The sequence below is a fragment of the Antechinus flavipes genome, chromosome 4 (assembly GCF_016432865.1).
Source record: "Antechinus flavipes isolate AdamAnt ecotype Samford, QLD, Australia chromosome 4, AdamAnt_v2, whole genome shotgun sequence".
Lineage (NCBI taxonomy): Eukaryota > Metazoa > Chordata > Mammalia > Dasyuromorphia > Dasyuridae > Antechinus > Antechinus flavipes.
In genome coordinates, this window is record NC_067401.1 from 174691685 (window position 1) to 174704499 (window position 12815).

Here is a 12815-nt window from a genome sequence, read left to right on the forward strand (position 1 = left end):
ATGTTTATCACTGTGGAGAAAGAAGTGCGAACTCTGAGGGAAGAAACATTCTCCCTATTCCTTACATGGATGTTGATACTCTGGACGAAGTCCCATTTACCTTGTACTAGTTGTAGTTCTGTTGTTGCAGATGTGGAAAGAAATCAAAAGCCAAGTCAAGGGATTAAAGGAAGAAAATAAATGAAATATCTGTTTTCAGCGTATTCTGCCAGTACTTTGTCTTTAAAGTTTTAGTATTGAAATAATGTCTATAGATCCTAAACAGTTTTTAGTTTCACTACTCTCAAGGATAGGAGAAAAGTTTATTCTTTTGACTGATAGTTAAGGGTTATTCTAATAATATTCTGTTTTCCTTCTCCTTGGCTCTATATTTGAGTGTTAAAGGTATTATTTTTCAGTCTTATCCTAATTCAGAGTGAATCCTTAAATCAAACTTAATTTGGACATTGTCTTGATTATTTTAGATAGATTTTTAGCACACAGAACGATCTAGGAACAGCATATGGTAATAATTATAGCTATCATTTACATATACTTTAATGTTTGAATTATACATATTACTTCAATTGCATAATAAGAATCATACTTCTTTTTAAATAAATGGTTATCAGGTTAGCAGGCAATAATCTTAAATAAAATAGTATTGCATTATCTTTTTCATTACACAAGGATATCAAAAGAATTGATTGCTACCTTATTTCACCACTATAGTCTGATCTACACTCATGTGGCAGAGAGATAGGAAGAAATCAAAGCGGGAAATGAAATATATCTTCTAATAGTAAAAGAAGAAATTTTCTTTTTTCTCCTGGGTTCTTCATAGCCCCTTCATCTCAACCAGGCATGCTTTGGCCACAGATACATGAAGAGGAATGTTGCTGTAAGGAGTGTGTGATAAAGGTCAGGACTTGATATGAAACACAAACCACCTTAATCTTGGGCTCACAACTGCAAGCCAGGGACACATTTATTACATTGTGACCTTCAACTGTCCCTGACTACTTCTCCCTCAGATAAATATTTTGCACAAGCATAGATGAGCCCAAGGTCCCCTCCAATGCTAATATTATGTCATTCTATTATTTAAATTTTTTTTCCAAAGCATGACTCATTATTTTCGAAGACATTTCTCCTTAATCATAATCACTGGTTTTTTTTTTTTAAATCTTATTTGGGGGTCTTTTTTACTAGAAATTTCAAAATTGGTGGATATTTTAGAGAGGGATCAGCAGCATAGAGTGAGAGAACAAGATGTGGCTTCTTATGACTAATGGAAATAGTAGGATATTTGGATGTCTCATTTTAGATGGTTCTTCTGATTCTAGGATTCAATTCTATTCTAGGATGTATGTCCTCCACTGGTGATGGGTTTGAATCAGATATCTAACTAGCTTATGTATTTTACTTAATTTTAGCAAAAACTCTTTCGCTAAATAAATTTGGACTTTCCACTAAATTAGACACATACTTCTAGTCTTATTTTCATATTATTTCCTTTTGTACTCTTTGTATCTCAGTAAAACTGGACTGAAAAGTTATTCCTCATACACAGTATTCCATTTTCTGCTCCTATGACTTCATATACATTGTCCCTATATCAGAATGCATATTATCCTTATTGCATTTTTTTAAATGAAAGCTAAGGACACAGTTAGGGGGAGACTACCAGTTCTGAAGTCAAGAGGACCTGAGTTCAAATCTAGCCTCAGACACATCATATTTACTAGCCATGTGATCCTGAATAAGTCATTTAACCCTTATTGTTTAACAAAAAAGAAAGCTAAAGATAGGTAGCACTTAATTTACTGCGTAGTCTAGCACTGAGAAGGTACTTAATGAATGTTTATTGATTGATTGATTGCTATTTGATTTTAGCCAATAGTTCTTATTCTCTCCTGAAATTATTTTTATGTATTTTATATAAATTTGATATGTACTCAACATGTGTATATTTGTATTGTATCCTAATTCATATAGGATATGAGCTCGGGGATAATTTTATTTTCTTATTGTATTTAATTCTGTTTTTTGTATCCTCAGTATTTACCAATGCTTTGCCTTTAATAAATGTTATTGAAGTTGTGATTGAAATGTGACTTGAGATTTTTCAAGACTATAAGTTATCAAACACTATAAATCTATTTGGATAATAAATCATTATCTTAAAAATAAATCATTGTTCTTTTTCAGGGAGTTAAATAAATAAACTTAGAGAAAGAAAAAATATTTTAAATAATCAAAATAATGGAGATTTAAAAACCTGAATCATTTAGACCCCAGTATTCTTTAGAAGCAGAACAGAAATCTTCTATCTCCCACATACTAGCCTTATTTTCACACATTGAAAACAACAAACTTCATTCCCCTTTTTGATATTTTCTCTTCATGTTTATTGTTTACAGCTCTACTAACACTCTTAGAAGAACTTAGACTCTTTTGGCTCCTGAGTACAAATTCTTTCAAGAAGAAAATTGTCCATAGTATGACTCCCTCGGGTACCGGTTTGTTTTTCATACTTAAATGTTTCACTTGAATATCAGTGCATCAGACTTACTTAAATATATCTGTGCTGAAAAAGAAAACCATAACTAATAGGTTCCCATACACACAACTTTTCTCAGAACTTTAAGGTTTTGTAGTATAAGAAATATTGGAAATATAGATATATTTATAGACATAGACATATATCCATCATCATAAATCTTTCTTGGATGTTAGATATTTTAATTATATGTTTACTTCCTAGCACTTTGAACTTCATAGCTGCTCTTGGCAGCCTGTTCAGAGGTTCCTAAATTGCTATGACTTAAGTCTTTCCAAAATTAGGAACCTATGATCACATAACTCTGGATTGACATCTAAAGATTGTCAACCCTGCAACACTGACATCTTACATTGGAATTTTTTTGTACTTAAGATAACTTGAGAGAAGACCTAAGCAGATAGATCTATGTTCTCATTGTTTTTATGTTTAGTATATATGATGAGGAAATTCAAAAGTTGCTAAACAAAACTGAGAACTTCACACCAGTCTTTAATAAAGTAGCATCCAATTCCATTGCAGATCTAGAGATCTCCAACAGGAAGGAGTTAGTGACTATCCTTTGAACTCTCTCTCAGAGACAGGTGGACCACATCTCCTCCCTCAAGACCTTAGTGAACCTTAAGGGATTTGTAAGTCTTTCCCCCTACTATCATTAGCTCAAGCTCCCATCAGTTAACTCCCTGTTCCCATTGTTATGTACTCTACTACCAATTTACCACTTAGCATGAATTGGATTTTTATATAGGCATTGTTACTTCAAAGATATAGCAAGAACAAACGTACAAATATTTCTCCAATATTTCTGGGGCAAAGCTCTTCTTTACCATTTTGGTGTTCCTAAAAAGTTCATGGGCAGATGTGGCATGACTTTCAATCATCTCCTTCCACTGGACTGGGATCCCAAAGTTTACTCTTGAAAATCATTCTTTACTTCTTGGGGAACTGATGCTACACTGGCTTTGAAGTCATCATGGATTCTGATTCCCAGATTCCCATGATCCCCTATCATGTAGTTGTAGACTATACTCCTCTGCATCTAGAATGAAAAAAAAAAAGTATGAAAAAGACCAAAGATGCTAACACATATGGCCTCAGAGATAAAGAAATCCCCAAGGCCTTTTACCTTATCTCATAGTGTGTTAACAAACAGTGCCATGAGCAAGAGTCCCCAAACTCCCCTACATACAAATGAATTTAAAAAGATGACTAAAGTTGATTCAAGTCTTTCTGAAGAAGTCAAACATTTTGGCTATACAATCAATTCTTCAAAAGTTTCCTCCTCATCACAAGGTTAAGAAAAATCAATTATCGTATTATCATGAACTCTTGACAATTATTTTGGGGCAAGACTTTCTTTAGTCAGCATCATGGAGCCACACCCTCATTATCTTTTATGTGGAGAAGTTTCATCAACCAAACAACATAATGGAGCTTTAGTATGTACCAGACCACTCCCAATATTCCTGTAAACCAAGATTCAAAGAAGAAAAGAAAAAGACATCATACAAGGACATCGATGATTATCTAGATGAGATGAAGCAAAAAATAAAAATGAAATGGAAACTTTATAGGAAAAAATTGGAAGGAGGTTATTAGACTAGAAGAGGAAGTGGTAAATATTATATATGGACTCCCTGAAAACTAAAAGAAACTAACCAGAAAAAGTAAATGCCATGAAATGGCGAGAAACATTATAGAAAAATCAAAAGATCAAAGGGGGGAAAAAAGTACATATAAGACATCTGATATCAGAAATGACTGACCTGGAAAATAGTATAAGTAAAGATAATTTAAGAATCATTGAATTTTCTGAAAAAAATTGATTTTTTAAAAAAATTTACACAAACATAAAAAAATCATAAATGGAAATAGTTCATCTCTATTAGAATTGAAGGACAAAAAAGAAAAGAATCCACTGATCATCTCCTGAAAGGAATCCCAATGGAAAAGTTCCAGGAATGTTACAATGAAAATTCAGTACTTCCACCTCCATGAAAAAAAAAATCTGTAAGCATCCAGTAAAGAGCAGTTTAAGTATCAAGACATTACAGCCAGAAAAACTAGCAGCTTCTGTTATAAATGAGAAGAGATGTTCAACTACAATACTACAAAAAAGAAAATATAGAGGGTTACAATCAAGAATAACTTACCTAGAAAAATTGAATATAAAATTACAGGGCAAAAAACCTCAAATCTTTAATGTATTAAATCTTTTCAGATGAAAAGAACAAAGCTGAATAGAAATCTTGAAGTAAAAGCAAAAGAGTTAGGAGAAAGCCAGAAAAGCAAACCTATTTGACCAATTGGAAGACATTATAAGATGGTATAGGACTAACAATCTAACAGGTGAAGAAAAAATATACTTTCAAAACCTTGTTATCTTTGGAGGCAATTGACGTAGTTAAATAGGAAAAATAAAGTCCTGGCACTTCAATGATTTTTTCAGATGGTTAAAGAGAAGAAAGGAGGAAGAAGCGTAAAAGGAATACATCAGTGTAGAAAAAAAGTAAAGTTTTGAGGTTTGCCATTTTTCAAAATTGAAATTTATAAATAGTTTATAAATATGGAGGATGAGATGAGAGAGGAGTGTTCATCAGATGAATTTCATTCTTCCATGAAATAGGAAAAAGGATGATTAAAGACACTCCAATTATACTACATTACAGAGAGGGGGTAGAGGGGAATGGAGGGAGGGAAAAAGAGAGAGTTTAGTTTTTTTTTTTTTTTTAATTTTTATTTAATAATTACTTTATATTGACAGAATCCATGCCAGGGTAATTTTTTTTTTTTTACAACATTATCCCTTGCACTCATTTCTGTTCCAATTTTTTCCCCCTCCCTCCCTCCACCCCCTCCCCTAGATGGCAAGCAGTCCTTTATATGTTGGATATGTTGCAGTATATCCTAGATACAATATATGTTTGCAGAACCGAACAGTTCTCTTGTTGCACAGGGAGAATTGGATTCAGAAGGTATAAATAACCCGGGAAGAAAAACAAAAATGCAGATAGTTCACATTCGTTTCCCAGTGTTCTTTCTTTGGGTGTAGCTGCTTTTGTCCGTCATTTATCAATTGAAACTCAGTTAGGTCTCTTTGTCAAAGAAATCCACTTCTATCAAAATATGTCCTCATACAATATCGTTGTCGAAGTGTATAATGATCTCCTGGTTCTGCTCATTTCACTTAGCATCAGTTCATGCAAGTCTCGCCAGTCCTCTCTGTATTCATCCTGCTGGTCATTTCTTACAGAACAATAATATTCCATAGAGAGTTTAGTTTAGAAATACATCATACTCAACAGAAAAACAAGCAATATTGGAGAGGGAGAGAAGGAATAGAAAGACAATAACACTTGTAGGAAATAATCACAAGCAAAATAAATTCCCTAATCTTGAGGAGAGTAGTTTAAAAGCAGAAGGAAAAAAGCAAAGAATTATAATCTAAGGGGGTCCCTTGAATTACCTCTTAGACAACTGAGAAATGGCTGAACAAATTGTAGCATATAAAAAAGTGTTGCTCTATGAGAAATAACAAAAGAGACAATTTTGGAATCAGGAGTACATTTTATATTAGGACTACACTATAAAGAAAAACAACTTTGAAATTTTAAAGTATCTTGATCAAGGGAATGATTAATTATGTCTCCAGAGGACCTATAATGAATCTTGTTATCTACATCTAAAAAAAAGATGATGAGTTCAAAGTACAGAAAAACACATATTTTTTTAAACTTGCCACCATGTGGATTTTTTTGCTCGACTAGATTTATTCATTACAAAACATCCTTCTTTTTCTTCTTCCTTCCTTCCTTCCTTTTTTCTATCTTATCTTTCTTCCTTCCTCCCTACCGTCTTTAAAAGAACTCTTTTTTCATTTTTTCTTTCCTATTTTATTTCTCTTTTTTATTTGAAGGAAAAGGATATTGGAGGTACAATAGGGTTATCATTAGGTTACAAAAGAAATCTAAAAAAAGAAGTCCTTTGAAGTAGTATTTAATGCATTGGAGAGAACTGCCATCAAGATAATAAAAGATCCAGCAACTTCTACTAAGTACAGAAAGAAGCACAGACAAGGAGGACAGTTTTGAAGTAATTTATACAAATACAAATAATTTATTATATATTCTTAAAAAATAAAAGAAAGTGGAATGAGACAAGTTCACATTTCATATAGAATATCTTTTATGTTCTTTTGTATACAAAGATTGTATTCTCTTATTTTGATGTTTAAATTCAGAATATTTTTAATAAGAAAGAACTAGTTCTGATGTACATATTTCTAAGTTGTTAAACTAAAATTGGAGAGGCAACATGGAAGGACAGAAGAAAGGGAGGAAGGAAAGAAAAGAGACTAGGAAGAAGGAATGGAAAGAAGACAACAAGTATATATATTAAATATATTCTATGTGTAAAACACCGTGCCTAAGGACTTAACAAATATAATTTCATTTAATCCTCATAATAAGCCTGTAAGGAAGATTTTATTATTATTCCCATTTGACAAGCGAAGCAATACCTTGCTTGTCAAGGTCACAAGGCTTGAGGCTGAATTTGAACTCAAGTCTTCCTGACTTCAGGTTCAATACTCTAACCATGATACCACATAGCTGCAGTTAAGACCTGGGGCGAAGATTGTACGATGTTACTTTCTTTGTTACCCTGCAGAAAGTTTTTAGTTGGGGCTTCTTAACCTGATCTCCATGAGTAGAATCAGAAGGTCCATGACCTATGATGGGAAGTTTATTATAGCTTTTTATTGACAAAATATATGCATGGGTAAACATTGACCCTTGCAAAAACTTTTGTTCCAACTTTTCCTCTCCTTCTCTCCACCCTTTCCCCAGATGGCAGGTAGTCCCATACATGTTAAATATGTTAAAGTATATGTTGAATATAATATATGTATACATATTTATACAGTTGTCTTGCTACACAAGAAAAATTGAATTTAGAAAGAAGGTAAAAATGATCTGGGAAGAAAAACAAAAATGCAAGCAAACGATAACAGAAAGTGTAAATGCTATGTTGTGGTCCATACTCATTTCCTAGTGTTCTTTCGCTGGGTGTAGCAGGTTCTGTTCATTACTGATCAATTGGAACTGATTTGGATACTCTCATTTTTGAAGATAAACACTTCCATCAGAATTGATTCTCATGTAGTATTATTGTTGAAGTGTATAATGATCTCCTGGTTTTGCTCATTTCACTTAGCATGAGTGCATGTAAATCTCTCTGTATTCATCCTGCTGGTCATTTCTTACAGAACAACAATATTCCATAACATTCATATACCACAATTTACCCAGCCATTCTCCAATTGATGGGCATCCATTTAATTTCCAGTTTCTAGCCACTACAAAAAAGGGCTGCCACAAACATTTTTGCACATACAGGTCCCTTTCCCTTCTTTAATATTTCTTTGGGATATAAACCCAGTAATAATACTGCTGGGGAAGTTTAAAATTTAGAAGGAAAAGAGCACCAATCTAGGAATCAAAAAACCTGGATCTTATTCTTGGCCTGCCACTAATATTCTCTGTAACCTTGAAGCAAAATATTTCTCATGTCTCAGTTTCATTTTTTTAATTTACAAAATGAAAAATAAGAACTAAAAGATTTTAAGGTCCCTTCTCATTCTGAGATCTCAAGATTCTAAATATTGCTGCGTTCCTTTTTTGGGGTTCTATGATCCCTTCTTCATGGTGTGTGTCCCTGAGAAACCATAAACCTAGGCTGTTATTTTTATGAGTGTCAGCCACCCTGCTCCTTCAGATAAGATTTCTTTACAAGAAGGTAGATTTTCGCTGACATGTTAATACTTTTAAAGGGCACTGATGACTCCTGAAGAATGAATGAACATAGCATATGGTCAGCCCAACTACAAACAGAAGTTACTATGTGTCAAGCAAAGATTTATACATTCATTATAAGCATCACCAGCTTTTTTTAAGTCTTCCAGGATCATCTCCTTTTGCCTGTCCACAGGTCCTTATATGGTGTCTTCTAGTTTCCTTAAAATAGATTTTGGGATCATGGAATTAGAACTGCAAGGGATCTTAGAGATCATTTAATCCCACCCCATCGTTTTTAGAGATGACAAAGTACCCATGTAGTGAAAGTGCTGAAGAGATAACTTTAGGGAAGGAAATGTGCTTCTCAGATTTCACATGCTATCTTCTTTCACTCAAATATCATTCTAAGGATATTCCAAATGGATTTAATTCAAAGGAAATTACTGGAAAAAAATATTTTTTCAGACCATTTGACTTTTTTCAATAGATCATCTGACTAAATGACAAAGTAACTCCCATTAACAAATCAATTCAATTCAATTCAACAGATAGTTATTCAGATTCTATCATGAAAAAGACACTGCATACTGTGAAGGAAACAAGTTTATATTCTAAAATAGTGTTAGCTCCTTGATTGTCATATCATACCATTTGGCAAGATTAAGTGTAGTTGGGTGGTTTTTAAGCTTTTTAAAATATCATCATTGATACAATTAACATGTCAAATAAACATAGGAGTTGATATTAGCCTGCCTGACAATATCTGTCTTTTAATCATTTCTCAGTTTTTTTTTTTAACATGAACAGCTTGTTTAATTTGGTTGGATTAGACCTGCTTTTTATATTATTTAATTGTAATTTTCCTTTTTGATTTTATGGTTGTTTTGTTCTTTGTTCTAACAAATGAATAATCTGATTGCCCTTACAAAAGACTTCTATGTCCTAACCAATGGGGTATTTTCTTTCAAGACATAATTAATATATTTCTGTTATAACTTGTTGCTTATCATATCCAGCAATTCCCAACACTATATTAAAAGAAATGTTCTGCCTTTAGGTGTTAGAATTCCATGAGACAATGTAAGAAACCTTGGTCTCTTTCATTTCTTACTCCTCAGCAATTTTTCCCAATATATTTCTCATCATTCTCCCCTATTCCTACTCTGAATTGAAATTGCTGAGGCTCAGTTCTAGCTATATGAAAAAATTCTTTAAATCACTACTGAGTAGAAAAGTGCAAATTAAGACAATTCTGACATACCACTTCATACCTCTCATATTGGCTAAAGTGCCAGGAAAAGATAATGATAAATGTTGGAGGGGATGTAGAAAAACTGGAACACTAATACATTATTGGTGGAGTTGTGAAATGATTCAACCATTCTGGAAAGCAATTTGGATCTATGTCCAAAAAGAGTAATCAAACTGTGCACACTCTTTGATCTACCAATGTCTCTACTGTTACTGTATCCTAAAGATATCGTAAAAGAGGAAAAAGAACCCACATATGCAAAAATGTTTGTAGCAGACTTTTTTGTAGTGACAAAGAACTAGAAATTGAGTGGATTGAGTTGGGGAATGGCTGAATAAGTTATGGTATATGAATGTAATAAATATTTTTGTTCTATAAAAAATGATGAGCAGGGTGATTTCAGAGAAACCTAGATGGACTTACATGAGTTGATGCTAAGTAAAATGAACAGAACCAAGAAAAAAAAAGTCCAAATCAACAAGATTATGTGATGATCAACTGTGATGGATTTGGTTGTTTTCTACAATGTGATGATTCAGGGCAATTCCAATAGACTTGTGATGGAAAGAGCCATCTACATCCAGAGAGAGAACTATGGAGAGTGAATGTGAATCAAAGCATAGTATTTTTACCTTTTTTGTTGTTTGCTGGTGTTTTTTCCTTTCTTGTGTTTTTTTCCCTTTTCTTCTGATTTTTCTTGTGTTGCATGACAAATATGAAAATATGTTTAGAAAAATTGCACATAGAAACTAGGCATTGACTCACACTTAACACCATACATCAAGATAAGGTCAAAATGGGTTCATGACCTAGGCATAAAGAATGAGATTATAAATAAATTGGAAGAACACAGGATAGTTTACCTCTCAGACCTGTGGAAGAGGGAGGAATTTATGACCAAGGAAGAACTAGAGATCACTATTGAACACAAATTAGAAAATTTTGATTATATCAAATTGAAAAGTTTTTGTACAAACAAAACAAATGCAGACAAGATTAGAAGGGAAACAATAAACTGGGAAAAAAATTTTTACAATCAAAGGTTCTGATAAAGGCCTCATTTCCAAAATATATAGAGAATTGACTCTAATTTATAAGAAATCAAACCATTCTCCAATTGATAAATGGTCAAAGGATATGAACAGACAATTCTCAGACAATGGAAACTATTTAAAGACATATGAAAATATGATCCAAATCATTATTAATCAGAGAAATGCAAATTAAGACAACTCTGAGATACAACTACATACCTGTCAGATTGGCTAGAGTGACAGGGAAAGATAATGTGGAATGTTGGAGGGGATGTGGGAAAACAGGGACACTGATACATTGTTGGGGGAATTGTGAACACATCCAGCCATTCTGGAGAGCAATTTGGAACTATGCTCAAAAAGTTATCAAACTGTGCATGCCCTTTGATCCAGCAGTGTTTCTACTGGGCTTATACCCCAAAGAGATACTAAAGAAGGGAAAGGGCCCTTTATGTGCCAAAATGTTTGTGGCAGCCCTGTTTGTAGTGGCTAGAAGCTGGAAAATGAATGGATGCCCATCAATTGGAGAATGGTTGAGTAAATTGTGGTATATGAACGTATGGAATATTATTGTTCTGTAAGGAATGACCAGCGAGATGAATACATAGGGGACTGGCGAGACTTACATGAACTGATGCTAAGTGAAATGAGTAGAACCAGGAGATCATTATATACCTCAACAATGATACTGTTTGAGGATGTATTCTGATGGAAGTGGATCTCTTCGATAAAGAGAGCTAATTCAGTTTCAATTGATCAAAGATGGACAGAAGCAGCTACACCCAAAGAAAGAACACTGGGAAATGAATATAAACTGCTTGCATTTTTGTTTTTCTTCCCGGGTTTTTTATACTTTCTGAATTCAATTCTCCCTGTGCAACAAGAAAACTGTTCGGTTCTGCACACATATATTGTATCTAGGATATACTGTAACCTATTCAACATGTAAAGGACTGCTTGCCATCTGGGGGAGGGAGTGGAGGGAGGGGAAAAATCAGAATAGAAGTGAATGCAAGGGATAATGCTGTAAAAAATTACCCTGGCATGGGTTCTATCAATAAAAAGTTATTAAAAAAAAAAAAGAAAAGAAAAATTGCATATGATTAAACTAAATGGAATTGCTTGCTCTCTGGGGGAAGGGAGAGAGAAGAGAGGGAGAAAATTTTGGAACACAAGGTTTAGCAAAAGCAAATGTTAAAAACTCTCTTTGTATGTATTTGGGAAAATAAAATACTATTCTTTAAAAAAAAAAAAAGAAATTGCCTTGCTCCTATTTTGTGCTCTCTTCTTTTTTCAACTTTCAAAATCTAGATGATATTATTAGTTCTTATAGGCTCAGATATCTTCAGAAGATTCCCAAAGTTGGCATAACTTTTCTGAATTTCAGTTCTGTATTATCAACTTCTTTTTGTACATCTTAAACTGTATATGCCAAAGGAATCTCAAACTCAACAGATCTAAAAAAAACCTCATTATCTTTTTCATTCAACTTTCTCTTCCAAACTTTCTTATTACAGATGAAGGCATCACAATATTCCTAATCATCTAGATATCTGGATAGCACTTCAACTCCTCAATTTTATTCACCCTATACAGATAATCCATTTCCAAATCTTATCATTCCTGCCTTCACACTATTTCTTTTACAGATACCCTTCTCTTCACTCATACAACCACTATCTGATCTCTTACCTATTTTATTGCAATAATCTTCTAATTAATCTCCTTGCCTCAGGTCCCTCCTATCTCAAGTTAATACTTCATTTAATTGTCAAAATGATTACGTTACAACATAAGACTGACCCTGTAACTTCCTTAATAAATAAATATGATTGGCTCCATATTACTGCTATTATCAAATATGAGTCTTCTGTTTGGTGTAATATTTGGGCTAGCTTTCTGGAGGTCCTTCAGACAGGCCTTGGTCTCAGCAGGCTAGACACCACGAGAGTGGTCAAGAACAGAGTCTAAATTCTTTATTCTGGCTTAGTTTTGATCTTAGTGCAGGAGGCATGAGAGTCACCTCAAGGCTGGTCAAAGATAGAATGTCCATCTTCCAGTCCTTCTTAGCCCTTATATACCTTATTGTAATTACATCATAAAGCATACTGATTATGTGTGAACTTAGAGAACCGTTACATTACCATATTAAGTACTAAGTATATATGTGAACTAGAGAACTGTTATCTCAT